This window comes from Geotrypetes seraphini, chromosome 5, assembly GCF_902459505.1.
Source record: "Geotrypetes seraphini chromosome 5, aGeoSer1.1, whole genome shotgun sequence".
Classification (NCBI taxonomy): Eukaryota; Metazoa; Chordata; class Amphibia; order Gymnophiona; family Dermophiidae; genus Geotrypetes; species Geotrypetes seraphini.
The window spans coordinates 127689831-127716479 of NC_047088.1; positions in this window are offsets into that span (position 1 = coordinate 127689831).

The window sequence follows — 26649 nt, forward strand, 5'->3', positions numbered from 1 at the left end:
AGAAGGCCTACACTCATATTTCCATTCATCTGGCCTCCCGTCAATATCTCAGATTTCGGGTGGGGAATCTACATTATCAATACAGAGTGCTACCCTTTGGTCTCGCTTCCTCCCCAGAGTGTTCACCAAGTAGCTCATAGTGGTAGCAGCAGCTCTAAGGAGTGTGTGGCGCAGTGGTTGGATCTACAGCCTCAGCACCCTGGGGTTGTGGGTTCAAACCCTGCGCTGCTCCTTGTGACCCTGGGCAAGTCACTCAGTCCTCTGTAGCCCCAGATATGTTAGATAGATTGTGAGCCCACCGGGACAGATAGGGAAAATGCTTGAGTACCTGATTGTAAAAACCGCTTAGATAACCTTGATAAGCGGTATATCAAATCCTAATAAACTTGAATAAACTTGAAACTAAGGAACCATGGTCTTCAGGTATTTCCCTACCTAGACTACTGGCTCATCAAAGATTCCACATATCAGGGGGTTATTGTAGCGACCCAACAGACTACGTGGTTCCTACAAAGTCTGGGATTCGAAATCAACTTTCCCAAATCCCAACTTCAACCCTCACAGAATCTACAATTCATCGGAGCTGTTCTGGATACTATCCAACTCAGAGCATTCCTTCCACAACAACGTCTGGAAGCTCTCCTTCAACTCTGTCATACAGTGTCTTCCCGCTCTTCCATCTCAGCGAGACACATGATGGTACTCCTAGGTCACATGGCCTCCACAGTACACGTGACTCCGTTTTCCAGACTTCACCTCAGAATTCCTCAGTGGACCCTGGCTTCTCAGTGGACGCAGGTTTGCGACCCAGTTTCTCGACACATAACAGTCACTCCTTCTTTGAAGCAGTCTCTCCGTTGGTGGATGCTCTCTTCCAATCTCTCCAGAGGCTTGCTTTTTCAAACGCCCCCTCATCAGAAGGTCCTAATGACAGATTCTTCAACCTAAACTTGTGTTGCTCATTTCGATGGTCTCCGTACACAAGGCCACTGGACCAGTACAGATCGTCAATGTCACATCAATCTGTTGGAACTCAGAGCGATCTTCAAGGCTCCCAACACTTTTCAACATCTTCTTCACGACTAAGTAGTCCTCATTCGGACTGACAACCAAGTCGCCATGTATTATGTCAACAAACAGGGAGGGACGGGTTCTGCCTCCTTTTGTCAAGAAGCTCTAAAGGTTTGGGACTTGGCAATCCGCCACAACACCTTCCTCAAAGCTGTCTACATCCAAGGGGCGAAGAATTGCATGGCGGACAACTTGAGTCATCTTCTGCAACCTCACAAATGGACACTCCATTCCTCGCTTCTTCATCACATTTTTTCTCAGTGGGGAACACCTCAGATAGACCTCTTTGCAGCTCCCCACAACTACAAACTGCCTCAGTTCTGCTCCAGGATATACTCTCCTCATCGCCTCGAGGCAGATGCTTTTCTTCTGGAATGGACAAATCTCTTCCTCTATGAATTCCCTCTCATTCTCAAGACTCTGGTCAAGTTGAAGAACGATCATGCTACCATGATTCTGATTGCTCCTCGGTGGCCGAGACAACCTTGGTATTCTCTTCTACTTCAACTCAGCAGCAGGTAGCCATACCTTCTACCAGTTTTTCCTTCTCTGCTTACACAGAGTCAGGGATCTCTGCTTCATCACAACCTGCAGTCTCTACACCTGATAGCTTGGTACTTCTCAACATAACTCCTCTTCAGTTTTCTCAACCTGTCAGAGATGTTTTAGAGGCTTCTAGGAAACCTGCCATAGACAGTGCTATCACCAAAAAGGGACTAGATTTTCAACATGGTGTTTTTCTCATGATTAGGAGCCTCAACATTCCTCCTTATCTTCTGTTTTGGATTACCTTTTGCACTTATCCACTTCTGGCCTCAAGTCTACATCGATCCGAGTCCATCTCAGTGCAATTATGGCTTTCCATCAGCCTATTGAAGGAAAACTCCTCTCTGCTCATCCGGTGGTTTTCAGATTCATGAAAGGACTTGTCAATGTCAAACCTCCTCTCAAACCACCTCCTGTGGTTTGAGACCTCAATGTTGTCCTTTCTCAATTGATGAAGTCTCCATTTGAACCAATTGACAAGGCTCATCTGAAGTATCTCACTTGGAAAATTATGTTTCTCATTGCCCTCACTTCAGCCCGAAGAGTGAGTGAGCTGCAAGCTTTAGTTGCTGATCCACCTTTCACTGTGTTCCATCATGACAAGGTGGTCCTCCGTACTCATCCTAAATTCCTCCCTAAAGTGGTTTCAGAATTTGATCTCAACCAATCTATTGTTCTTCCAGTGTTCTTCCCAAAGCATCATTCTCATCCTGGAGAATCAGCTCTTCATACTTCATACTTCATACATAGTCTGTAAACATGCTCTGGCCTTTTATTTGGGAAGTACCAAACCACACAGAATTGCTCCTCAACTTTTTGTCTCCTTCGATCCAAACAAGTTGGGACATCCGATCTCTAAGCGTAACATCTCCAACTGGATGGCTGCTTGTATTTCATTCTGCTATGCCCAGGCTGGATTACCCCCTACACAGTAGAGTCACAGCCCATAAAGTCAGAGCAATGGCAGCTTCAGTAGCTTTATTCAGATCTACACCTATTGAGGAAATTTGCAAAGCTGCTACTTGGTCCTCGGTTCATACTTTTACTTCTCACTATTGTCTGGATGTTTTCTCCAGACGGGATGGCCAGTTTGGCTAAACAGTATTACAAAATTTATTCTCCTAAATTGCCAACACTCCCACCATCCCATTCTGGTTAGCTTGGAGGTCACCCATATGTGAGAATAGGCTTCCTGCTTGTCCTGGGATAAAACACAGTTACTTACTGTAACAGGTGTTATCCAGGGACAGCAGGCAGCTATTCTCACAACCCACCCACCTCCCGTGGTTGGCTTCTCTGCTAGCTATCTGAACTGAGGAGACACGCACTACGCTGGCGGGAAGGCACTCACACATGCGCGGTATGGTCGACTCAAAACTTCTAGTTTCTACAAGCAAGTCTGCTTGCGAGGCTTCCGCATCCGGACTCCATTAGTGACGTCACCCAAATCTGAGAATAGCTGTCCCTGGATAACACCTGTTATGGTAAGTAACTGTGCTTTCTGAGCCCCACCTGAAAGAGGTGGATGGGCTCAGAATTGGTCATTTGTATGGCTTGAAGGTATTGAGACCATCATTGGGCTTGATCCATGTCATCCTGGGGATCCTGCCACCTTGCAGGGGGGTCTGGAGGAGTACAGAAAGTCAGGAGTATAGTCCCAATTATCCCTGCCACCGTTTTGTATGTAAGGGTTACCATAAGGCCGATTCCCTCTAGTATCCCTATTCTGCACACCAGTCCTGGCTTTATTAGTGTTTGTTTTGCATTCGGACGCATAATGTCCAAAGCGTTGACAGGCATAGCCTACTGAATTGGTTTTTCGATTCGATTCGATTTTCCTGCCCAATTGGGTGTTTTTTTTCAAACATCCTGGTGGGTTTATTTTATAGCCTCTTCACCCCCTTTACCTTCTCCTAACCACACTGGCGCTGTGGTGTAAACAAAATAAACAAACAAAAAAGACTTTTCCTCTGTTAAATCCTAGCTCATGTTTGCGGTCTAACACCAGCTCTGGCAGGATACAAATTTCTAATCTGACACAATGTAATCACAAAATGGAAAATAAAATTTGTTTTTCTACCTTTTGTTGTCTGGTCATTATTCAAATCTTGTTGGTCCCAGACTCTAGTTGTCTTCTGATAACTTTCTTGCCAGGGTCTCCTTCTTTCTTCTTTCTCCTTGCTAACCATCCATCTGCCATCTCTGTCCTCCCCTTCCGTTTCCCTTCCCTCCCCCAGAGGTCTGGTATCTTTCTTTTTTTTCGTCTCCATCCACAGATCCACCTTTTCTTAATTATCCTTTCATCCAGCATCTCTCCCTCCTTCCCCACCACCCCAGGATCCACCATCTCTCCCTTTCTGTTCCCAACTACCCTTCTATCCAGTATCTCTATCACCCCCTCCACACCATCCCTTGTGTCCAACTTCTCTCTGTAAGGTTTGTTAGTGGCCCCCACAATATATGGTTGGTGGGGTCACTTGAGAGGCGCCCTTACAAACGCCAGGTCCCAGGTTCAGTTCCCTCACTGAACATTCACCAGGAAGTAGAATCAAAAAGACACAGCCAGAGGTGATTGCATAAAGAATATATTATAGAAATAGGCTTACAGAAAAGCAATATTTATAAGCATTACAATTAAGCATTACAATTAATGAGAGAGCAACGCAGTTTCCCTGCCTTACAGAGTTCAGAGGAAAAGAGAGACATAGAAGCCTGAAGTTCCAGGGAAAGGCAGAGAAAGAGAAAAGGGGGATGGGGTGATGGTCCAAGCTTCGTGTTCCATAGATAAAGAGAAGGATAGACAGAGAAAGAGAGAGCTCAAGAGATAGAAGAGAGGACCAGAGTGCCAAGAGCCAAGAGATAGATTTTTGTGTGTTGCAGAGAGGAGGCTTTTATAGTTTGGAAACTTATTCTGAATATAGAAAACTATTGAGCTTCAATAGAAGTTAAATCTCCCCCTCCTTAGTAAACTTGTGCTAGACAACCGAAGAATAGGTTATGGTCAAATGTATTTTCCAGTATGCCTCTGACAATAGTTTCTGATTAACTTTAGTTATCTGTGCACCTGGACCCATTGTCCTAAGCACCCTCTTAATCAGACATTAACACATTAACACCTTTTAGCTAATCATGATTCAATCAGGGCTACTTAAAACCGTCTTTTTGGGTTATATTAAACAGTCTACCTACACTCAGGATCCATCTGCATTCACATGCGAAAGTCAGATTAATATAATTTCTCATAGGCCTTTGCTGACATAAGTTATGCCAACTGAAAATACTGATTGCTAGCGATAGCTATGCTGACACTCTCCTTTTCTGTTCCTTCCCTCCCTAAATCCCATTGTCCATCATCCCATTGTCCCACCTGTCCAGCCCTTCTTTGAAGCCCTGTAGCGTACTTCTGCCTATCACATCCTCATGGAACGTGCTGCCGGAGGATGTGATAGGCAGAAGTACGCTACAGGGCTTCAAAGAAGGTCTGGACAGGTACCTAGAGGACAAAGGGATTGAGGGGTACAGATAGGAGTAGAGGTAAGGTTATAGGGACAGGATTAGAGGTAAATTATAAAATTAGTCAGAGACCACTGTTCAGGCAGTGGGCCTGATGGGCCGCTGCAGGAGCGGACCGCTGGGCAGGATGGACCTCTGGTCTGCCCCAGTGGAGGCAACTTCTTATGTTCTTATCTTTATCCCTCTCCTCTATTTTTAGACCCATTATTTCTTCCCCCCCCAAAAGTCTGTCATATGCACATCTCTTTGAACCCCCCTTCCCTCCCTCCATGTACTTCTACACCAGGGCCCCCCTTCCCTGAAGGTCTGTCCCCACCGAAGGACTGCACCTCCCCCAAAGGCCTGCACCTGCCCCCTGAAGGCCTGTACCCCCATCCCTGAAGGCCTGTCCCCCCCTTGAAGGCCTGCTTGTCCCCCCTAAAGGCCTATGCCACCATCCCTGGCCTGTCCCCCCTTTGAAGGCCTGCACCCCCCCAAGGCCTGTCCCACCCCCCGAAGAATTGCCCCCCCCGAAGGCCTGCCAGTCCCCCCTGAAGGCCTATGCCATCTTCCCTGGCCTGTCCCCCCTTTGAAGGCCTGTCCTCCCCCTTAAAGGCTTGCGCCCCACCAAGGCTTGTCCTACCCCCGAAGGACTGCCGTCCCAAAAGACTGCCCTGCCCCGAAGGACTGTGCACCCCCCCCCCCCGGGAAGGCCTCCGTGTTTCCCCTGGCCTCCCCACACCGTTTACCTTATAGCTTCAGCCTGCAGCGAAGATCGCAGTTACAGTGTCTTTGCAAAGCACTTTAAGCTGTTTCCTCCGCCGCGATGCTGCCTCTGACGTCAGAGGAGGAGTGGGACCACAGCAGAGGAAACAGCTCAAAGTACTGCAAAGACGCTGTAACTGCGATCTTCGGCTGCAGGCTAAAGCTATAAGGTAAACGGTTCGGGGAAGCCAGGGGTAACACGGCCTACCCGGGGGGGGTGCGCAGTCTTTGGGGGGGGGCAGTCCTTCGGGGAGGCCAGGAGGGAAGCTGGACAGCAGCACTTCCCGGCTGACCCTCCTTCCTCACCCTCTAAAACAGATGCGGCAGCGGCCAGCCAGCAAGAGCAGCGCTGCCGCTCCTGCTTTAGGGGGCGAGGGAAGAGGGTCCGAATTGGGAAGCCGATTTTTTTTAAATTTAAATCGAGGGGGGCGTGGCTTGGGCACGCATGAGAAAGGTCGGGTAGTGAAGGAGCTCCGTGGTGAAAGAATTTGAAAGATTTAAAAGTCACAGGAAATTTCTTAAATTTGAACAGTTAACAGCGAATAAGTGATAAGAAGAGGTAATGGCGAGGGGAAAGCAAAATAAAAATTATTTTACGTTACCGGGAAATAGTAAAAGAGCGAAGACGGATCAAGAAACGGTTTCCAAGAATGCTGATAGCGAGGTAATGAGGGAGTTGAAGGAGATTAAGGAGATTGTATTGAATACAGAGAAAAAGGTTAACAACTTGACTGAAGAGGTATCGACATTAAATAAAAAAATGGAATTGCTGGAAATGAAGGCACATAATATTGAAGAGAGAATGAGTGAGGTGGAATCTGAAGTTAGCCTTGGTAAAACGGACAGGAAAAAAATTGAAGTACTTACCAGAGAACTGGAAGATTGTGCTAACCGCCAAAGGAGGAGTAACTTGCGTTTGCTAGGGCTACCGGAAGGGGCGGAAAAAGGAAATGCGGTATCCTTTATAGAAAATTTACTGCCTAAATTACTTCCGTTGAAATCAAAGTTTCCGGTTGAAGTGGAGAGAGCGCATAGAGTCCCTACGAGAAGATTAGATAAGCAGAGGGGACCTCGGCCACTAATTTTTAAACTGTTAAGGTATCAACAAGTCATTGAAGTGTTTCAATTGGCGAAACAAAATAAAAGTTTAAAGTATCAAGACACTCATATACATCTGGTCCCAGATTTTGCAAGAAATACTGTACTAAAAGGGAAAAGGTTTCTGGAGCTAAGACCACAATTGAGAGAGATGGGAGCTAAATATGGGTTGGTTTACCCTGCGATAATGAAAGTTACTGTGGGTAATAAATCTTTCACTTTCAATGAGCCAGATGAACTACAAAAATTTATTAATGAACAAGAACAGCCAATGTCATCATAATTCCTGTTGGAGAATTTATATAGTAATGTATTATTAGGGGACAAAAAAGGGAAAATAGGCATTTTTTGATATTTTTGATAGCTGAAAGAATATGGATATGATTGTAAATGAAGGTTGTATATGGATCTGCAAGGTAACGAGATGGAACACCTTTGAAAGTTATTCAAAATGGTCATTGTCAACGGTCCTGATAAACAGAATATAAAGAGAGAATAAACATTCTAAAGTGGATGGTAGTGACGCCAGTGCGGGGTATTCACTTTATGAGCTGGACAGATTCTAAGGAGGTTACATGGATTTGAGAGTGTGATTAACTTGGCAAAATTGGAATTTAGTGCAAGATGGTATGGATCTTCAGTAAATTGGGTTGATTTGTCAATCAAAGGGAAAGAATAGCATGGATGTCAAGATGGAGGTGAAGTTGGAAAGATCAAGAGGAAGAAATGGCATATGAATGACAGTGAGGTAATGGAGACTCGTTTTCCCAGAAGTATCCAGGATAAGAACTGACGTATTAGAACACTACATAGTTCCGGGATGCAAGTTAGTTGTCATAGTAATGAATTAGTGCTCAACTAATTTACAACGGTCTTATCAGAGGAAATGAGGATAAGGTGAAAATGCCATCGGGTGAAGAGGAGTGCGGGGGCTATGGAACTGAAAGACAAGGTTTTTCATCTATTGGACATTGCTGAAGGAATGATCATATGGTCATCGGGTGAAGAGGTTTGGACTGTAAAGTGAACATCTGAACATATAGCCATCGGGTGAAGAGGATTGGACTGTAAAAGTGAACATTTGATCATATAACCATCGGGTGAAGTGGATTGGTCTGCAAAAGGGATCAATTGATCATATGGCCATCGGGTGAAGAGGATTGGATTATAAAAGTGAACATCTGGTCATATTGCCATCGGGTGAAGAGGATTGGACTGTAAAAGTGAACATCTAAAGGGAAGTGGGACTGGAAATCGACTACATAATAAATCAGAATGGAAATAGGAAATGACAATAGGATATGGAGGGAAAGGGTAAATATTCCATTTTTCCTTGATAAGATACATGCTATATACTTTGGCTATCTAGTTGTATAATTAATATTATTTCAATGAGATTTTACAGTGCTATAATATTAAAGATTGGTGGATTTAAAAGAAAAAAAAAAGAGTGCTGAGATATTTAATAATATTTTGGTTAACATAATTTTATTTAATTAATAAAGTTTAAGGATGATATTTTATGTATTAAAAAAGGGATTGTGGAAAAATATATAAAAATGGGATTGATATTATTTAATTGAATGTATAGGATGGGATATGATTTAATAAAAATATTTTATTACATGTGTAATTACAAATGTAATTCTAGTAACAGAAGGGAGGTTTTTTGGGATAATTCATTGGTGATGAGAATTTGGGGGGAATCAATTAGATTCTTAGAAAGGGATTTGGGATAGGATTAATAATTCATATATATGGGATTGATTTTAATTCATGTTATATTAAAACTAAGATTGAAAGGGAAATATCAGTTATATTTTCTAGGATAATATGGGAAGTAGAATTCAAAGGGAAAAGTGATTAAAGGGGAACTGGATTAAAAATACTGCTTTAATATAATATAGAAAAAGTGGGTAATATTATAATTATTTATGTGACTTATAATTAGAATGTTAATGTTAGATGTTCTTTCTGGAGCTTGTTATGGCCTGATCTAATATGTGTGTTGCCAAGTTTACACAATTAATATATGATGGGGTGGGAGGGGGGAGGGGGAATTTAAGGTTAGAAAAGCAAAAGGGAAATACAAAGAGGGGCTGGCCAGGGAGGCAAAAAACTTCAAAGCATTCTTCAGTTACGTAAAGGGGAAGCGACCAGCGAGAGAGGAGGTGGGGCCGTTGGACAATGGGGATAGGAAGGGAGTGATAAAGGAGGATAAAGAGGTAGCTGAGAGGTTTAACACGTTCTTCTCGTCGGTCTTCACGAGAGAAGACACATCTAATATACCGGACTCAGAGGAGCTCATGAGTGGGGAACAGGCCGAAAAATTGGAGCACATAGAGGTAAGTAAGGAAGATGTCCTCAAACAGATAGACAGGTTAAAATGCGGCAAATCACCGGGCCCGGACGGGATCCACCCAAGGGTTCTCAAGGAACTAAGACAAGAAATAGCGGGCACAATCCAGCATGTTTGCAACCTATCCTTGAAAACTGGAGAGGTACCAGAGGACTGGAAATTGGCGAATGTCACACCTATCTTCAAGAAGGGATCGAGGGGTGACCCCGGGAACTACAGGCCGGTGAGCCTGACTTCAATTATAGGGAAGATGGTGACGTATTAGATGGTGACGTATTAGAACACTACATAGTTCCGGGATGCGAGTTAGTTGTCATAGTAATGAATTAGTGCTCAACTAATTTACAACGGTCTTATCAGAGGAAATGAGGATAAGGTGAAAATGCCATCGGGTGAAGAGGAGTGCGGGGGTTATGGAACTGAAAGACAAGGTTTTTCATCTATTGGACATTGCTGAAGGAATGATCATATGGTCATCGGGTGAAGAGGTTTGGACTGTAAAGTGAACATCTGAACATATAGCCATCGGGTGAAGAGGATTGGACTGTAAAAGTGAACATTTGATCATATAACCATCGGGTGAAGTGGATTGGTCTGCAAAAGGGATCAATTGATCATATGGCCATCGGGTGAAGAGGATTGGATTATAAAAGTGAAGTTACGTAAAGGGGAAGCGACCAGCGAGAGAGGAGGTGGGGCCGTTGGACAATGGGGATAGGAAGGGAGTGATAAAGGAGGATAAAGAGGTAGCTGAGAGGTTTAACACGTTCTTCTCGTTGGTCTTCACGAGAGAAGACACATCTAATATACCGGACTCAGAGGAGCTCATGAGTGGGGAACAGGCCGAAAAATTGGAGCACATAGAGGTAAGTAAGGAAGATGTCCTCAAACAGATAGACAGGTTAAAATGCGGCAAATCACCGGGCCCGGACGGGATCCACCCAAGGGTTCTCAAGGAACTAAGACAAGAAATAGCGGGCACAATCCAGCATGTTTGCAACCTATCCTTGAAAACTGGAGAGGTACCAGAGGACTGGAAATTGGCGAATGTCACACCTATCTTCAAGAAGGGATCGAGGGGTGACCCCGGGAACTACAGGCCGGTGAGCCTGACTTCAATTATAGGGAAGATGGTGGAAGCTATGATCAAGGACGGCATTTGCGAGCACATCGAGAGAAATGGCCTACTGAGAACAAGCCAACACGGATTCTGTAAGGGAAGGTCGTGCTTAACGAACCTTCTGTACTTCTTTGAGGGAATAAGCAGTAGGGTGGACAATGAGGAACCCATAGACATCATTTACCTCGATTTTCAAAAGGCTTTCGACAAGGTGCCACATGAAAGGCTGCTTAGGAAGCTGTGGAACCACGGGGTGGGAGGGGATGTGCACAGATGGATCAAGCACTGGTTATCGGGTAGACTGCAGAGGGTCGGAGTAAAGGGCCAATATTCTGACTGGTGGGGAGTCACGAGCGGTGTGCCACAGGGATTGATGCTGGGGCCGTTACTCTTCAACATATTTATCAACGACCTGGAAAAGGAGGCAAAGTGCGAGGTTATAAAATTTGCAGACGATACCAAACTGTGCGGCAGAGTTAGGTCCAGGGAGGAGTGTGAGGACCTGCAAAGGGACCTGGACAAGCTGGAAGACTGGGCAAACAAATGGCAAATGCGCTTTAACGTGGAAAAATGCAAGGTCATGCATATAGGGAAAAAGAACCCGTTGTTTAACTACAAATTGGGGGGGGGGCATTGTTGGGAGACAGCAGACTTGAGAGAGACTTGGGTGTGCTGGTGGATGCATCACTGAAGCCATCTGCACAGAGCGCAGCAGCCTCGAAAAAAGCCAACAGGATGCTGGGTATCATAAAGAGGGGCATAACAACCAGGACGCGGGAAGTCATCATGCCATTGTATTGAGCGATGGTGCGTCCACATCTGGAATACTGCGTTCAGTATTGGTCGTCGTACCTCAAGAAGGACATGGCAGTACTTGAGAGAGTCCAAAGGAGAGCAACGAAACTGGTAAGAGGGCTGGAACACTGCCCATACGCCGAGAGGTTGGATAGGCTGGGGCTCTTCTCTCTGGAAAAAAGGAGGCTCAGGGGAGATATGATAGAGACCTTCAAGATCATGAGGGGCATAGAGAGGGTGGATAGAGACAGATTCTTCAGACTGAAGGGGACAACAGGTACGAGGGGGCATTCAGAGAAACTGAAGGGAGATAGGTTCAAAACAAATGTAAGGAAGTTTTTTTTCACCCAAAGGGTCGTGGACACCTGGAATGCGCTACCGGAAGACGTGATCAGGCAGAGTACGGTACAGGGATTCAAACAGGGATTGGACGGATTCCTGAGGGATAAAGGGATCGTGGGATACTGAGAGAGGTATCCAGGTAAAAAGTATAGAAACCCAACCAGGTCGTGCATGTGCAAGACCGGAGGGTTAGGACATCGATGGGAAGATAGGACTTAAATGGGAAACCAAGGTGGCAAGGGGCCCCTTCTGGTGATTCAGACAGGTGACCTGTTTGGGCCGCTGCGGGAGCGGACTGCTGGGCAGGATGGACCTATGGTCTGACCCGGCGGAGGCACTGCTTATGTTCTTATGTTCTTATGTTAAAGATGTGCTGATGTCTGATTAAAAAATTTATGATAGAGATATATGTCAAAATTTAATCAGAAAATTAGATGGATATTAAAATTTTTTCTATCAATGTCAATGGTCTAAATCACCCAATTAAAAGGAAAAAAATGTTAGCTTTTCTCCACAAACAGAATGCGGATGTATACTTCATTCAAGAGACGCATCTCTCAGGGATGGAATCTAAGAAGCTATCAGGGGGGTGGGTATCTAAATGTTTGTTTGCACCTGCTATAGGGAAAAAAGCTGGGGTAGCTGTTCTTGTAAATAGGAAATGTAGTGCTGATTTTAAATTAGTAAGTTCTGATCCTTTAGGAAGATGGGTACATGTCAAAATGGTTCTGGGAAATACAACCCTGGATTTATTTAATTTGTATGCTCCTAATTCGAATCAAATGGAGTTTTTTAAACAAATTCAACAAATATTGTTACCACTGGCTGCCTCTAATTTGGTGGTAGCTGGAGATTTCAATGCTGTAATGGATCCGATTTTGGATAAGAGACCAAGTAGAATTATGAAATCGCTAGGATTAGATAATTTGATACAATCTTGTGATTTAGTTGATATATGGCGTATTCTTCATTTTAATGATCAGGAATTTTCTTTTTGTTCTCAGGTCCATAAGTCTTTTTCACGTATTGATTATATTTTTGTTTCAAATAAGATAGCACAGAGGGTGATGAATGCAATTATTGATCCTATAGTAATTTCGGATCATGCTGGTGTGTGGATTGACTTTCAGTATAATGATTTAGAATATTCTAAATCAATTTGGAGATTTGATAATGCCTTACTTACGGACTCGAACTTTCTAAAAGATCTTAAAGTAAAGATGAATGAATTTTTTCAAATTAATAATTCGGATAATATCAATATTGAGATTCTATGGGATGCTTTTAAAGCAACAATGAGAGGAAATATTATTTCATATTCAGCATTTATTAAAAAACAAAATAAAAAGCAATTTGGTGATTTGGAAAAAGAAATTAAAATATTAGAAAATAAATTAATTGAGAAATGGGAACATGAGGTATTACAAAAATTATTAAAAGTAAAAGCTAAGTATAATGAGATTTCTTCTCAAATTGTGATGAAAGATATGTTCTCTCAGCAAGTTCAGTATTATGGTAATTCAGACAAGGTTGGAAGATTATTAGCAAATTTTCTTAAGGCAAAAAAAAAGGAAATCTAAGATTATTGCAATTAAAGATATGCAGGGCAATACAGACACTAGCACTAAGGATATTTTAATGCAGTTTCTTGATTTTTATAAGGATTTATATTCTTCTGATACTTATGAAAATAAAGAACAAGATGAGTTAGATTTTTTAAAGTCATTTAATGGACCAAATGTTCCGGATCATATAAAAAGAAGTTTAGAAGATCCTATATCTTTAAAAGAAGTAGAATCAGCATTGAAGTCTCTTAGAGTTGGATCCGCTCCAGGTGGTGATGGATATACTGTTGAATTTTATAAATCATTTCAAAATATTATTTTACCATATCTATTAAATTTATATCAGTATCAAATGAATAATGGGAATATATCTGGTACTATGGCTGATTCTGTAGTTATAGTCTTGCCAAAACCAAACAGGGATCCTACTTTGGTTTCAAACTACAGGCCTATCTCTTTGATAAATGTAGATGGTAAATTGGTTGCTAAAGTATTAGCATTAAGATTGGCAAAAGCTCTTCCTTTTATTATTGATGTTCATCAAACAGGATTTATTGCTAAAAGACATTCGTCAAATAATACTACATAAGTACATAAGTACATAAGTAGTCGCCTCCGCCGGGGCAGACCAGAGGTCCATCCAGCCCAGCGGTCCGCTCACGCGGCGGCCCATCAGGCATATTGCCTGGTCAGCGGTCCCTGTCTAATTATATTGCCTACCTCTACAGTTATCTCTAAACCTTCCACTGCTCTTATCTGTACCCCTCAATCCCTTTGTCTTCCAGGAACCTATCCAGGTCTTCCTTGAAACCCTGTACTGTGCTATTTCCTATCACGGCCTCCGGAAGGGTGTTCCATGTGTCCACCACCCTCTGTGTGAAAAAGTACTTCCTTGCGTTTGTTTTAAACCTGTCCCCCTTCAATTTCATCGAGTGACCCCTTGTTCTTGTGGTTTCTTTCAAATTGAAAAATCTGTCTTTGTCAACCTTTTCGATGCCCCTCAGGATCTTGAAGGTCTCTATCATATCTCCTCTGAGTCTCCGCTTTTCCAGGGAGAACAACCCCAGCTTCTTCAGTCTGTCAGTGTATGTAAGGTTTTCCATACCCTTAATCAGTTTAGTTGCTCTTCTCTGGACTCCCTCAAGCATTGCCATGTCCTTTTTGAGGTACGGTGACCAGTACTGTACACAGTATTCCAGATGCGGGCGCACCATAGCCCGGTACAGTGGCAGGATGACTTCCTTCGTTCTGGTCGAGATACCCTTCTTAATGATACCTAACATTTGGTTTGCTTTCCTCGAGGCTGTGGCGCATTGTGCCGACGCCTTCAATGTCGTGTCTACCATCACTCCCAAGTCTCTTTCCAGATTACTGACCCCTAGCATTGATCCCCCCATTTTGTAAGTGAACATTGGGTTCCTTCTCCCTATATGCATGACCTTGCATTTCCCTACATTGAAGCATAGATTAGCATTTCACTCTTTAAATTTAGCAAAAAATATTAATGATCCAGCTTTTCTAGTGTCTCTTGATGTGGAAAAAGCATTTGATAGAGTGGAATGGAGTTTTATGTATCAAGCTTTAGAATGGTTTGGTATAGGCCCCGGTTTTATTAAAATGATTCAGACATTGTATAGCTCTCCTGGTGCAAGAATATATATTAATAATAATTTATCTGATAGATTTAACTTGCTTAGGGGGGTTAGACAAGGTTGTCCTTTGTCCCCTTTACTTTTTGATGTTGTTCTTGAACCCTTATTAATTGCAATTAATCAAACAAAGGGAATAAAGGGAATCCCATATTCGAATTGGGAATTTAAACTTTCGGCATATGCTAATGATATTTTATTGTATTTAAGAGAACTGGGGAATACCATTCCATGTTTACTTAATCTTCTAGAGAAGTTTGGAAAATTTTCTGGATATAAAATTAATTGGAGTAAATCTGAAGTTCTTCCAATTAATGTTCATTGTACCAAAGGATTATTTGATTCATATTCATTTATATGGAAAGATGAAGGATTAAAATACTTAGGTATTATTATAAAAAATACAATTGATGACACAGTGAAAGAAAATGAAAAACTTTTATTAAGAAAGATAACAGAAATGTGTGAGCAATGGAATCCTTCACATCTCTCTTGGTGGGGAAGTGTTCAAACAGTTAAAATGATGATATTGCCTGTGGTTTGTTATCAAATGAGTATGATACCAATATTTTTTCAGGGGTCATTTTATAAAAAGTTAAACAATGTTCTTACAAAATTTGTTTGGTTTGGGAAAAGACCCAGAATTGCTTTAGCATCATTACAAAGAACAATTATGGAGGGAGGGGTAAATTTTCCAAATTTTTATAGGTACCATCAAGCCTGTATTCTAAGACAGGGTATGTATTGGATCCTCCCAGACCTCATGGAGAATGTACCTGATTAGTTATACTTAGAATGGTGGCTCCTGTTCCCATTACATTTAGAGCATATAGTTAGTATAAAACTGCCTAGGAAATACAAAGATAATAGAATTTTAATTGATACCTGGAAGACCTTAAGATTTGTTAGTAATTTGTTACCAGATCCAATTGCAAAATCATTAAGTCAATCCATTTGGGTTAACTCCAGGATCAAGATTGGTGGGTTTAAGATCGTCTGGAATCAGTGGATAATTGCAGGTATACGGACATTGAATGATGTTATTTCAGATGGATCATTGCTTAGTTTTTCACAATTGCAACAAAAATTTGGATTAAATAAAACACAATATTTTAAATGGTTGCAATTGAAGCAGGCTATTCAGGTAGGGTTCCCTGAATGGAAGGGTCTTAATTCTCAGTATAGTTTGCAGGTCCTCTGCTTTCAGGCGGATTTTTTGGGACACCAAACCGCAAAATGGTATAAATTATTATATGGATTTTTAAATAAAAAAAAGAAAACTGGACTTAGGGATATTTGGAGTATTGAGATTGGACAGGTGATTTCTGCATCTCAATGGCAAAGATTTTGGTCCTGGAGATTAAGGTCTACAAAATCAGCATCTATGAGTCAAACGTGGATGTTTTTGTTACATCGAGTTTTATGGACCCCTACACGTTTACAAAAATTAGATAGCACTAGATCCAATAGATGCTGGCATTGTAGATTAGAAGTGGGGACGTTAGATCATTTGATTTTTTTTTTGTCCCTGTATAAAATGCTTTCTGGAAACTAATTTGGCCCCAAATTAATAATTTATTAGAAAATCATGTAGGACTCTCATATATTATTTGGTCATATGAAATATGACACTATATTATTTATCATATGAAATAGGAGTATTGAAAATAAGGGGGTATTTAATATATAATATAGGTATATTTGAATGTAAATACAAGTGATATATGAAAATTGGTTTATTATGTGTAATGCACTTGTTGTAAGATTTAAAAAATGAATAAAGAATTATAAAAAAAAAAAAAAGAATGCCAATGTAATTTCGAAAGTTCTCTGTAATGTCGCTGTCTGTATACAGTCTCTTCCCTTGTAAACCACTTAGAACTGTTTATGGTATGGCGGTATATAAAAATAAAGTTATTATTATTATTAAAGGCAAAAAAAAAAAAATTTTAATTGATTCGAATCGATTCACCCGAAGTGAATCGGTGAACCGATTCGAATCGTGAATGGGCAGCACTAGCTAGCAAGAGACTGTCTTTTGAAGAGTTTTTTTTTCTCTTCTGTTTGTTTGTTTCTGACCAGAAGTCCTACAGTATTTGGAATTGCTGTGGGGATGTGTATGCTGTGCCATCCAGGTGGGATAATTTTGAGGGACTCTTTTTCTCTTATGTTTCATGCAGAAAAAGTGATAGAAGCTACACAGCAACTTTGCCCTACAATTAGCTCTAAGGAGAAGAAACACCTGCCCATGTTTGTGGAAGGCAGACATTAGGAACAATAACTTTTATCTGGGCTGAGATTTGGTTTGTTTGCCCTTGCATACAAGAACCTGGTGAAGAGGACTGTGTTTGAACTATTGGAGTCCAGGACCAGGTATCTTGTTGGGCTGAAGCCTTTTTGCCAGCTCACAATATAACTGGAATGTTTTGAACTTTTCTGCTCTGAGTTATTTTGCTTTACTGACAACTTTTTTTTCTTGAGCCTGTTTGGGCTGTGGAAACAGCACAGGATGAACTGAACTATTTGGGTCAGGCTAAAGACTTTACTGAATACTAGAAAGCCAGAGTTTTGAGGTTTTTTTTTTGTTGTTTGCCCTTTTGGGCAGCATTAGAAGGCCTACCTGATAAACTTATCCAAAGGCCTAGGATTGACCCCTTTTCTAAAAAGGAATGAATAAATGTGAACTTACCTTGCAAAACTTTCCTGTTTGAAAATTGTTTTTGTTTTTGCATTATGGATTGAAACTAACTTAGTGCAGTTTACTTTTTTCACCTTGAAGGGCCTTTTCTCCCTTTAGAGTGGCACGCATCAATCGGCCTAGTCACTCTGCCCAGCACTTGCATTACCCAGCGGAGACTGGGTGGGTGACAACCTCCAATCCACTCCCCCCCAGAGATACAACAAGCATACAACAAACAATCCTAGCGCACTTCCCATCCATACCCCTTTCCCCCCCCGCCCCTCCCCCAATCCCTGGGGTATATGGTGCAGAGCCCAACAGCAAGACACTTAGATGGGGACCAAGTCCAGCAGATGCTTCCACAAAGAGATGTAATACTTAAGGTGACCATACATTCCGTTTTGAACGGGACAGTCCTGTTTTCGGATCCCCTGTCCCGTTGTCCCCACACACAGCTTCGGGACGCCAAAATGTCCCATTTTCAGGGACAGCGTCCCGAAGCTGTCCGGTTGTCCTCTGTCCGGGCCTGAGTGCAGAAAGAAATGAAAGATAGGATGCACAGTCAGAAGGAAATGCAACCAGAGACTCATGAAAGGTAGGAAAAATGATTTTATTTTCAATTTAGTGATAAAAATATGTCAGTTTTGAGAATTTATATCTGCTGTCTATATTTTGCACTATATATGTCTATTTTTCTATAGTTACTGAGGTGACATCATTGAAAGCCCCCCAAATATAAATGATAATTAACATTTTCTCTGCGTATAGGGTGCTTTGTGTTTTTTTAAATTTTATGGTTACCATTATGAAATAATAAGATATTGTGTGTACATGAAAAATGAATGGAAGAAATTAGGGGAGGTGCTAGGGTGGGATTGGGGTGGGGCTAGGGCGAGACTGCGGTAGGGATTTGGGGTGGGACTGAATATTAATAGATGTCCAGTTTTGATGAAAAAGATAAATGGTCACGTTAGTAATACTTCATGTCCAAATGTCTGGATCCTTTATAAGAATGGATCTCAAACTGTTTGTATTACAATTAATTGTTGTGAACCGCCTAGAACTTTTTGGGTATGGCGGTATATAAAATTAAATTATTATTATTATTTCCCGCAACCTACATTGCCAGTGGTTCACAGGGGATGAATCCTACGAAATCCAATAGGTCAAGATTAACTTTTTTGCCAAGAGTATAGCATTGTAAAGGAACTACTCCTGAAGTGGGTCCTGAAATCCCAAAAGTACCTGTAGTCCCATTCCACAGGGCGATTAAGAATGGTCTCAAGAAGGGGCTCTTGCCAGATGGTAAGCCTGGTGCACTCGAGAAAAGAGTGTATGTAGGTGCCGTGTTTACATTTGCATTAACACATAGATCACACTCCCACAACCCAAGTTGTGCCCCCCGATGTCGGGTGATATAAGCGTGATGTAAAATCTTATACTGCAGTTCCTGAAAATCTGCAGCTTTAGATAAGCGATTAAGTGCCTGAAAACACTCCAGAAACTAGTGGTCGGAAAAACTCTAACCAAGATCCCCCTCCCAACGCTCCTGTAGGGCGCTCATGTTCGGTACCCATGTAGAGAGCCACAATATGCCATACCAGTGAGACAGCTTGTGCGGCGCCGGAATAGCCGAAAAAATTTTGTCCAAAGGCCCCGACTCCCAAGCCCCCGGATGCTCAAGATGCTCAGAGTCCCAGTAGTGGCGAAGCTGGAGATAGGAAAACAAATACATATGGGGGATATTTCATTTCCTCTGAACCTACTAGAAGGAGGGGAATGAAGTATCCGAAAGGTCCACCAGCTGCACCAAGCAGGTACAACCACGCTGTGCCCAGTCCTGGAATATAGAATGCTCCCACCATGGTGGGAATTGGGAGTTACCTTCAAACAATAGGACCTCGTGGTGCAAACCCTGTCTACAGCGCCACCACCGCCACACCTACTGAAAAGGCTATAAAAACCGAGACTTATTCCATGAGCGAACAGCATGATCTGGTGGCGAGTGTAACAAATTGAGAAATTTGAAAGGGTGACTCCAATCCTCAACCCATCCTGGAGGAAAATAACAGGTATGCTCTGTGTAGCCCTCATGCATCCAGCGCATAAGGGCTGCCACATTATACTGATATCTGTTATCTTGAGCCCACTGAATCTGTGCAAGCTGGACCACTTGGTCAATTTTAGACTGGAGAGCTTGTGAGTCTTTCTGCTCTTGTTGAACTTGTTTTTCAGTTTCTTCCTTTTCTATCTTTAATGCATAAATTTTATTCTGCAACTGCACTATTTCCCTTTCTGTTTTTACATAGTAACATAGTAGATGATGGCAGATAAAGACCCGAATTGTCCATCCAGTCTGCCCAACCTGATTCAATTTAATTTTTAATTTTTTTTTTCTTCTTAGCTATTTCTGGGCAAGAATCCAAAGTTCTGCCCGGTACTGTGCATAGGTTCCAACTACTTAAGTATCGGTCAAAGCTTACTCCAGCCCATCTACACCCTCCCAGCCTTTGAAACCCTCCTCAACCAAACGGCCATGTATTGACACATACCGTGTAAATCTGCCTGGTACTGACCTTAGTGCTTCAATATTTACTATTATTTTCTGATTCTAGATCCTCTGTGTTCATCCCAAGCTTTTTTGAACTCCATCACCATTTTCCTCTCCACCACCTCTTTCGGGAGCGCATTCCAGGCATCCACTATCCTCTCCGTAAAGAAGAATTTCCTTACTTTGCTTTTGAGTCTCCCACCCCTCAGCCTCAAATTATGCCCTCTGGTTTTACCGTTTTCCTTTCTCTGGAAAAGGTTTTGTTCTACGTTAATATATTTCAAGTACTTAAACGTCTGAATCATATCTCCCCTGTCCCTCCTTTCCTCTAGGGTATACATATTCAGGGCTTCTAGTCTTTCCTCATAGGTCTTTTTGCACAAACCTCTTATCATTTTCGTTGCCTTCCTCTGGTACGCTTCAAGTCCTTTGCCAGATACAGTCTCCAAAACTGAATGTAATACTCCAAGTGGGGCCTCACCAATAACTTGTATAGGGGCATCAACACCTTCGTTCTTCTACTGGTCATGCCTCTCTTTATACAGCCAAGCATCCTTCTGGCAGCAGCCACCGCCTTGTCACACATTTTTTTTTCACCTTTAGATCTTCTAACACTATTACCCCAAGGTCCCTTTCCCCCTCTGTGCATATCAGCCTCTCCCCTCCCAGCATATACGGTTCCTTCCGATTATTAATCCCCAAATGCATTACTCTGCATTTCTTTGCATTGAATTTTAGTTGCCAGAGATTAGACCATTCCTCTAACTTTTGAAGATCCTTTTTCATGTTTTCCACTCCCTCCATGGTGTCTGCTCTGTTACAAATCTTAGTATCATCCGCAAAAAGGCAAACTTACCTTCTATCCCAGGGGTGTCAAAGTCCCTCCTCGAGGGCCGCAATCCAGTCAGATTTTCAGGATTTCCCCAATGAATATGCATGAGATCTATTAGCATAGAATGAAAGCAGTGCATGCAAATTGATGTCATGCATATTCATTGGGAAAATCCTGAAAACCCGACTGGATTGCAGCCCTCAAGGAGAGACTTTGACACCCCCGTTCTATCCCTTCAGCAATGTCACTCACAAATATATTGAACAGGATCAGCCCCAGCACCGAACCCTGAGGGACTCCACTACTCACCTTTCCTTCCTCTAAGCGACTTCTATTAACCACCACCCTCTGGCATCTATCTGACAACCAGTTTCTAATCCAGTTCACCATTTTGGGTCCTAACTTCAGCCCTTCAAGTTTGTTCAAGAGTCTCCTATGAGGAACTGTGTCAAAGGCTTTGCTGAAATCTAAGTAAATAACATCTAGCATATGTCACCCAATCAAAAAATTTAATCAGGTTCGTTTGGCACAATTTACCTTTAGTAAAGCCATGTTGCCTCGGATCCTGTAACCCATTAGATTCTAGGAAGTTCACTATCCTTTCTTTCAGCAACACTTCCATTATTTTTCCAACAACTGAAGTGAGGCTTACCGGCCTGTAGTTTCCTACTTCATCTCTGTGACCACTGTTGTGAATAGGGACCACATCCGCTCTTCTCCAATCCCCAGGAACCACTCCCGTCTCCAGAGATTTGTTTAACAAGTCTTTAATAGAACTTGCCAGAACCTCTCTGAATTCCCTCAGTATCCTGGGATGGATCCCGTCCGGTCCCATCGCTTTGTCCACCTTCAGTTTTTCAAGTTACTCATAAACACTTTCCTCCGTGAACGGCGCAGAATCTACTCCATTTTCTTGCGTAACTTTGCAGGCAATCTCGGTCCCTCTCTGGGATTTTCTTTCATGAACACAGAACAGAAGTATTGGTTTAGCATGTTTGCTTTTTCCTCATCACTCTCCACATATCAGTTCCCAGTAGCTTTTAGTTTAGCAATTCCATTTTTCATCTTCCTCCTTTCACTAATATATCTGAAAAAATTTTTGTCTCCCTTTTTTACATTTTTAGCCATATGCTCTTCCGCCTGCGCTTTTGCCAGATGTATTGTATCTCTCTCTTGGCTTCTTTCAGTTTCACCCAGTAGTCCTTTCTATATTCCTCTTCTTGGGTTTTTTAATATTTCAGAAATGCCAAGTCTTTTCTAGTTCAAATCTGTTTTATTATAATTTGAATAATACATTATCCATTAATAACAGGAAAAAAAAGAGAAATCTACAGTCAAAGTACATAATTTCATCATACATAAATCCTTTTTTAAGCCCACATAATTGGGGGGCAGGGTACTAATACTACAAGAAAAAGTAAAGAAAAGATAAAGGATAGATTCTCAGCTCACCAAGAAAAAGGAAAAAGTAAAAAAAGATAAAAGAAAAATTTTTTTTAACTCAACCTTCGCGAACCTTATATCAATCCTTACTTATAGGGATACATGCTTCCTCAAAGATCTTAGGGATGAAACAATACAAGAAATAAATAAATAATATTATTTATCCCAGGACAAGCAGGCAGCATATTCTTAACTGATGGGTGACGGCACCAATGGAGCCCCGGTATGGACAATTTTAGAGTGATTGCACTCTAAGAACTTAGAAAGTTCTAGTTAGGCCGCACCGCGAATGCGCAAGTGCCTTCCCGCCCGATGGAGGTGCGCGGTCCCCAGTTTCTTAGTTTCCACGGAGCTAAGAAGACGTGTTTTTTCAACGGCTGTTGAAAAGTTTTTCTTCGCCTTCCCGCTCGCGTGTTTTTTCGTGAAATTGTTCACATTTTTTCTCCCTTTTCTTGTTTTCCATAACCAACTAAAAAAAATATATATATATATCTTTTTTTCTTTATTTTTCGGTCGGCCCCAGCGGGGCCTGTTGGCAACATCGAAGCCTCGACCTTCGATTTTGCAACTGCTGTTTTTCCCTTCATGCCCCCTTCACCGGGCTTTAAGAAGTGTCAGCAGTGTTCACGCCCTATATCTTTATCCAACCCGCACAATTGGTGTCTTCAGTGCTTGGGTCCGGATCATAGGGCTTTGACGTGCACCCGTTGCGCTTCTCTTCAAAAGCGAACTTTAAAAAATCGCCAAATTCAACAACAGCTTCTTTTCGGTACCGCTATGGAGGGTCCACCAGCATCGACCCCGGCATCGGCGGCGTCCTCGAAATCGGCGCTGGCCCTTTTGACACCGCAGGACGTGTCTTCGGTGTTGCATCCCCTAGGTAAGCCTGCTAAGAAGCCATCCCCTACTGTCCTGGGCCCGCCGGTCGATCAAGCAGTAAGCCAAGTCCTGCAGACCGCGCGCCGGCCCCGTAAACACTCCGCTCCTTTTGAAGTCACTGCCTCGTCATCGGCATCTACTTCTCCTGAGCGTAGAGCTGCACCACAGGTACCGAAAAAGAGAAAAGCGGTACCGGTGCCATCGGGACCATCATTGGATGACCGCATAGCGTCCATTCTCCAGGTCCAACTTAAAGAGCAGTTGCAACAACTCCTCCCGGCTCTTTTGACAACGAACCTTCCAGTGTCGGTACCCTCTGAGCCTTCGGTGCCGGTTGTCGACCAGCCTATTTTGTCGGCATCGACTTTATCGGCATCGCTGCATTCTACCTATTCTATCGGCGGAACCGAAAACCTTGCGTAGGGCGGTTCACTCGGTCTCTGAGCCGGTACCGCTCTCTGACCAGAACCTCCGTACTGCTTTCCATACTTCCCCAGGTACGGTATCAATGCGATCAGGCAAATCGGTACGCAAAACCCGACATGCGGAGGTCTCTACTCCTCTTTCCCAGGGACGACTCCCTTCAGTGCATGACCCTGATTTATGGGATGATTCTGATGATCCTCTCGGTACCGATGACGACCTTTCATCGTATGAGGTTGATCCATCTGTTCAGGAGCCTGATAGTAAGCCAGAGCAGACTTCCTTCACTAAATTTCTTAAAAGAAATGTCAGACACCCTTTCTATTCCATTGGAGTCTGATTCCAAAGCATGCTTTGGACTTTGATCAACCTCTGATGGAATTCCTAAAATTGCCCTTACATGACATCTTGAGGGAAACCTTTTATAAAAATCTTGAGACTCCTCTAACCATTCCAGGAGCTCCTAGAAAGCTAGAGTCTCATTATAAGGTTTTCCCCATTCCAGGTTTTGACAAGCCTCAGCTCCCACATGAGTCTTTGCTTGTAAAGTCGACTCTGAAGAAAACTGCGGACTCTAGTGTGTACGCTTCTGTCCCTCCTGGCAGAGAGGGCAAGGCCATGGATAAATTTGGCAAGTGATTATATCAGAACGCTATGTTGGCCAATCGTTCAGGTAACTATGCATTCCATTTTTCTTTCTACCTGAAACATCTCATTCAGCAGCTTATCACTTTTCAGAAGTACCTCCCGGAACGCAAGATACCTGCTTTTCAACAATGTACTTCCATCCTTTTCCAGCTCCGGAAGTTTATGGTCCGTTCCATCTACGAAACGTTTGAGCTCACATCCCGAGCTACAGCAATGACTGTCGCTATGAGACGTTTAGCTTGGCTCCGCGTCTCAGAACTTGATGTAAACCACCAGGACCAACGCTCCCTGCCTGGGTGACGAGCTGTTTGATGAATCTCTGGATACCACCACCCAGAAACTTTCTGCTCAATAGACTAGATGGGATACCTTATTGAAAACCAAAAAGAAATCCCAACCTGCTCGTCCTTTTAGACAGCAGACATCTTACCAGCGTCGTTTCTCAGCTCGGCCTCTTCATCCTCAACCTCCCCAGCCTCAGAGGCAATGGCAGCAACAGCACCAGCAGGCTCGTCAACAGCAGCAACCACCAGTAAAAACTGTTGCTCAGCCTAAGCCCACTCAGCCCTTTTGATTTCCTCCAGGACATAGCCAGTCTTCCCTCTTCTTCTCCTCTACTGCAACCCATCGGGGGATGTCTCCAATTTTTTCTGAGCCGTTGGGAAGTAATCACCGCAGATCAGTGGATTCTGTCCATCATCCGTCACGGATACTCCCTCAACTTTCAGACTCTTCCACCACCAAGTCCTCCAAAGGAGTCTGCTTCCAACAAATCTCAGTCCCTCCTTCTCGGTCAAGAAGTTCAGTCCCTCCTTCTCTTCAATGCCATCAAAGAAGTTCCTCCAGAGCAGAGAGGTCAGGGATTTTACTCCCGGTACTTTCTAGTCCCCAAAAGACCGGAGATCTCAGACCCATATTAGATCTCAGGGATCTCAACAAATGTTTGGTCAAGGAGAAGTTCAAAATGCTCTCTCTTGCCACACTTTACCCTCTTCTCGCTCAGGGCGACTGGCTATGCTCCCTGGATCTCAAAGAAGCCTACACCCACATACCGATCAATCTGGCCTCCAGACAGTACCTCCGAGTTCTCATCAATCGTTCCCATTACCAGTACAAGGTGTTACCCTTCAGTCTGGCCTCCTCTCCCAGGGTATTCACCAAATGTCTCATTGTGGTATCCGCCTTTCTACGCTCTCACAATTTCCAAGTCTTCCCTTACCTGGACGACTGGTTAATCAAGGCTCCTTCACCTCAGGCAGTGCTTCTTGCCACCAACCACACCATCCAGTTTCTCCGAATCCTGGGTTTCGAGATCAACCTACCCAAGTCGCATCTCATTCCAACTCAGTGACTTCAATTTATTGGAGCGATATTGGACACTGTTCTAATGAGGGCGTTTCTTCCATCCAACCACCTTCAGACCCTTCTTCATCTCTGTCAGCAGGTGCTCCCACAGCTTTCCATCTCTGCCAAACAAATGATGGTACTCTTGGGTCACATGGCGTCGACAGTTCATGTCACCCCCTTCGTACGTCTTCACCTGCGCACTCCTCAATGGACCCTGGTTACCGAATCCTTGTTCGCGACACATATCTGTGACATTGTCTCTTTGACAGTCTCTGCAATGGTTGTTGAAAATCTTCAAATCTCTCCAGAGGTCTTCTATTCCATCTGCCTCCTCATCATCTCGTCATCACCACAGACGCCTCCCCATATGCCTGGGGAGCTCACTTGAACGATCTCTAAACTCAAGGTCTTTGGACTGCCCAGGAAAAGAGACATCACATCAATTTCCTGGAACTCAGAGCGATGTTTTACACCCTCAAGGCTTTTCAGCATCTCCTCTTTCCTCAAGTCCTACTGCTTTGCACAGACAATCAAGTACTACATCAACAAACAGGGTGGGACGGGCTCTCGCCTGTTGTGTCAGGAGGCCCAAAAGATTTGGTCTTGGGCGACAGCTCACCATTTATTCCTGAAAGCCGTCTACATCCAGGGATAGCAGAATTCCTTGGCCGACAATCTCAGCAGAATTCTCCAACCTCACGAATGGACTCTCGATCCCATGACTCTCTAGTCCATTTTCGCTCAATGGGGAACTCCGCAAGTGGACCTCTTTGCGGCTCCTCACAATCATCAACTGCCTCTCTTTTGCTCCAGACTCTACTCCCCTCATCGTCTGGCACCAGATGCATTTCTTCTGGATTGGACCAGTCAGTTCCTTTATGCCTTTCCTCTTCTACCTCTCATGTTGCGGACTTTGTTCAAACTCCAAAGGGATCAAGCCACCATGATTCTCATTGCTCCACGGTGGCCCAGGCAACATTGGTTCTCCCTTCTTCTTCAACTCAGTTCCAGGGAGCCCATTCTTCTTCCAGTATTTCCTACTCT